The following is a 5028-nucleotide window of genomic DNA, read 5'->3' as shown; positions in this document are numbered from 1 at the left end:
ATGTGTGAGAAGGAAAAGAGAGAAAAAGACACATAACTAGCGAGAGCCTGCCTCCATGCTGGTAATCTGCTGCTGCTATCTCCAGATAGGAATGTAGGAATGTTTGTGTAAGAAAAACATTTTGGAAGTAGACCCAGTTGATACTGTAAGTAGCTTAAGGTGAACATCTCTATAATGAACTGAGAATGAGGTTAAATGCAAAATGAAATGAAATTAATACATTTTAAAAAATCATAAACAGGGTGTATGCCTTTAAACTCCCCCGTCATGTGCTCAGTATGAGTCGACAATCTCTTCATTCTTTTCCTTCCTGACCTACAAAACATCTTAAAGGACATTTTTGTAGGAGACTGAGAGCAAACTTAACCCCAGGGGAGGAAGAGAGGAAATGGGAGGGGCAGAGATAAATATTGTTTAGGTTTTATTCCCAACTGATATTTTATGTAGGATTACAATGATTTTACAGTTTTACTGTAAAAAAAAGAGTTGCATAATAGCATGATAATATGCTAAATGCTTAAATCAATGTTGCCAATACTACTGTGTAACTACTGAGTGTTGACACCTGTACATAGTATCAAATATAACTTGTATGTTGTTGTTATATAGTAGTGTTTCCTACAAAACCTTGTTTCCCGTGTACAGTAAATATCGCTCTGTTCTACTTGAAGCTCAACTACTCCCTCCTATGTTTACTCTAAAGCTGTCATCAAACATGGGTGTGCTGGCCTGCACAGCTTCTTTGCCTCTTTTATGACTCTAGTGTGAAGGATTACTGTTGCAAAAAGTCAACAATAAAACCCGACCATTAGTACTACAACAAGTCACCACACAGGAATTCAAATGAGGGTGTTTCCAACACTCCAAGAATACGAAATATTTATACATACGGAACTTAAAAACTGAAGTGCTGGTTACATGAGAAAGGATCTTCAGTTGTGCTTGGCAGCACCCATGAGATAAAGAAAGAGGGAAATGAAAAGTAGGCCTCTGGGGGCACATGTTTGGCAGGATGGAGGTGTTACAGCTCCAACCACCCACAAGGGAGCATTCCTATTCTAGTCGCTGAACTCACAGTGAAAACCATGTTTTCTTCTCTCCTCCAACAACCTGAGGGGTGAAAACTTATCACATATGACTGTTTTATTATTTTATATATATATATATATAAATTTTACTTGAATCTATGGCCTGAGGGAAAGAAGTGGATAGAAACACTGAAGACTGTTACCAGCTGGTCCATCAAGCCAGGCAACAGGAAAAACTGTTGGATCAGAGTCATGTTTGTCACTGGCAGTTCTAAACAGAGAAGACATACGGAAATAACAACTACATTTGTGATCACTAGCTTAACACAACAAGCAAGCAGAAGAAACAGTTCCATTTCATTTTAAACCAACCTCCACTGGCTATTTCCCTTGTTTAGAGTCTTCATGCAGAATTAAAATGACCAGATGTTGACAGTAATTCAATACCACTGTCAAATTAAATTATTTCTTTACCAAATATCCCAATAGTACAGGGCCATATTTGCTGTTGAATGATTGATGGGGATTTGGAATGAATGCAGGGCAGATATCATCCAACACTTTAACGGACTAATTCTCAAAAATCAAACAATCAATCAATGCCTGTCTGCTGGCCAGTTGACAGAGAGTACGTCAGGGAGTGCGAGGGTGGACTGGAATCTAAAGTACTGTGTACTTTATATAAAGTATATATAAATATATATAAACAATATATAATATATATATATTATATATGTTATATATATGTTTATGTATATATAATATATATATATATAAGTTTATAAAGTTTATAGAAATATAAAGTACTGTGCTGTGATGTAAACAATTGACACAATTGATGTGAGCAGGAAGCTAAATATCAGGCCGCTGTCTTCCTCATTTGTCCACTCTGCACCCCCTCTGACATACAAGGTTAGGGTGATTTATTCCATGTGGCTCTGAGGACTATCTGTCATCCTGACAGCCTGCAGCAGCCTCACACCACCTATAGGACACTGACAAATCGATGCCAGGGAATAACCAGGCTCCCTCATGCAGGCAGACAGAGGATTAACTGCAGTGACTGACCTTAAGTCAGAGTCAAAATGAAGAAGAAGATTTTTGGAACAAGTGGAAAAGTGAAAAACCTGTATTCAGGTGTGTGTGCCGCACTTCAGAGAGGTCGCTCCTATGTGTAGTGCCACTGGGCAACCAGAAGGTTAAAACCTATGGTCTGCATGGACGACATGGCTCATCAGCAAAGCACGTATACGGTAGCTGTCACCTAATGAAGAGCAACCTGACCTACTTCTCCACTAGTGTAGCTCCACAGCAGCAGCCACTGCAGGCATGATCAGCAGAGTGTACAGTAAAGTCACTCCAGGCACAATCTCTGTCCTTTTCTCCCTTTTCGTCTCTATGAATGCATGAAGTGGACCATAGGGTAAGTCTGAGTACACACACACAATACACACACACGTCTTGTGTCCAGCTCTCTGCTGGCCTGGTGTTTCATCCACCCTCTGATTACTTCCACTCCAACAGTGACAGTATTAATTCCCTGTCTTCTGCTGCAGAAATAAGACATACTGTATTGTTCTGCTCTTTGCTGTTCTCATCCCGGGTGCAGACAGAGATGGGGGATAGGAGAAAAGAGGGACTTGCATATACACAAACAAAACAAGAGCTGAATGTTGAAGCATGGGGTGGAACAATACATGAACCAGTTTATGTATGAGGGTGAGCAGGGTTAAAGATGGCTAATGAAGGAAGACATGCAATAACCTGGTACTAAGACCACTGTGGGTATGTCTTTGGGTAAAGTAAACAATTAGATGTTTGTATTATTAAGGGTCAGTGAGCCCACTGTAGTTTTAATGAATTTATAGCAGGGGTGTCAAACACATGGCGCGCGGGCTGAAACCGGCCCCGTTAGGATGTTCAACTTGATGATTTTAAAAAATAAGAAAAATAAACAAACGCTTCATGTTCAGGATATTTTTTTGTGAATTTATATTTATAAATAACAATAAATATATAATATATGTGTACTTGTTTGACATCTAATTATGTGGTATGCGGCAAGTGAACCAAATTAGTTTGGCACCCCTCATTTGTAAGTTTGTTTCCCAGAAGCCCACAGTTTTCACTATTTACTCTGTTGGACAAAGTCACTGTTATAATCCTTCCCTGCCACCACAATATGCAGAGAAAATCCTGCACAGGATCAACTGTATATTATTGTATATATTATACACACTGATGGAAACCATCTGCCGTCTGTGCCAATCCTGAGAAAACCTGACTCCAGGAAAAGGGAAAAAGGAACTTTCAGACTCACCAGCATCACGGAGTCATAGTCTGACAGAGGAAATGAGACAGCGGTCACTTCCTCAACTTCTGAGGTGGAAATACCTCACACTGTGTAATAATTAACAACGTTGGTGTGAGAAACAATCGAAGCAGTGTTTATCATGGACAACGATCATCCGTATTGCTCTGGGTTGAGACTAAAACCCACAGCAAATAGCAAGAAGTTGACATGACACAACGCAAACTTTATGAGTCACGTTACTATAATGCAATGTAGTCAAGGAATAACAATGGTGTTCACTGTTGTAAAATTCAACTCTCAGCACAGCGGTGCTGGACCACAGTTTAACAGGGAGCTGTGTTGAAACAGCACTTAATGATTGACGTTTGGTGTAATCAGTGTTTGTTTATGTACAAACCACTTTAGAACAGTGATAATCAACCGGCGGCCTGCGGGCCCACCAAACCATCCAATGTTAGACAAAAATGTGTTTTTTTTTAATGTCCTGACCCCACAGTCTCTAAACAGAAAAATTCATTAGACACTAGGACTTTAGGGTTACATTCACCCTGCAGATCACTTTGCTCAATTCCAATTTTGTTGAGATATAATTTTGTAATTACATAAGGATGTGAGACTGCATTACAAATGTCTGGGAAGTTAATGGACTAATTAATGGATGTCAATGAATCGATACCAACATTAGATATAAACGTTCTCACAGACCATGGCAGGTTAATGAATGATTGATGAAGGAGACTTTCAAATAAATCTTTTGCTCGGTCGCTGCACAAGGCTGGAATAAAGGAGTGCCAGAGTTTGTGGATCACGGTGAGGACTGAGGTCTGGTGTCCTGTAACATGATTAGATGGGAAACCCATGTTGATGTAGAGTGATATATGTAGAGTTTTTTTTTTATCTTGTAATCATACAGACTTTAGTGCATGACTTTCTCAGAGCTAGAAAAAAAGTTATTATAACTAAAAGTAGGCTGACTAAAATATCTTTAATAATACTGTACTATTTTAATATGCTGGCTTGTTTTCTTAGTAGCACTGTGGTTTCCTGTGGCTGTTCTGCACATGGAAGCAACTTTCTAACATTTGGAGCTAATGCTGCCTACGACTGTCCAGCACATGACAACAAAGTGTAGCTAATGGTTAAGGGCGGACGTGTTTAAATTCTTTCGCTTCCCCGTGATCTCTGTGAATGAGCAGTTAACTCATATAATCTTGGAGACAAAGCCTCCTGTTAGCACAGAGATGCTATATGGATATAAACATTGATCATCTTCCAAATTATGACTGTCAACGTCACATTAAGCACTATGCTGTGATGCTGCGAATGTCATCCATCTACCCTGTCTGCTTCTCGAGCATCCACAACTACAGAGTCAAAGACCGACTTTGTTGGGCTCAGAAAAGTGAGAATATAAGCCTCATTAGCAATAGCCCAAAGAGTTATTTCCCTTTGTTATGCTCAGGCGAGGCCCTGAAAAAGGTCAACAAGTCAGGCTTATGACAAGACATGGTGGTGTGAATTTACAGGACGGGATGTAAAAGCGTGGATAGAGATGCTGGTGAAGTATCCATGAAGCAAACAGCTGGTTTTTAATAGACCAGATAAAGAGCAGCTAATGTTGGTGATAACAACATGTCACTGCCTGACATGATTGTGTACAAGCAGAGCTGAAAGTTGCACAAAAAT

Source organism: Cynoglossus semilaevis, unplaced genomic scaffold (genome assembly GCF_000523025.1).
Source record: "Cynoglossus semilaevis isolate Cse_v1.0 unplaced genomic scaffold, Cse_v1.0 scaffold342, whole genome shotgun sequence".
NCBI lineage: Eukaryota > Metazoa > Chordata > Actinopteri > Pleuronectiformes > Cynoglossidae > Cynoglossus > Cynoglossus semilaevis.
The sequence above is the reverse complement of the archived record's forward strand: the minus strand, read 5'-3'. Positions refer to the sequence as shown.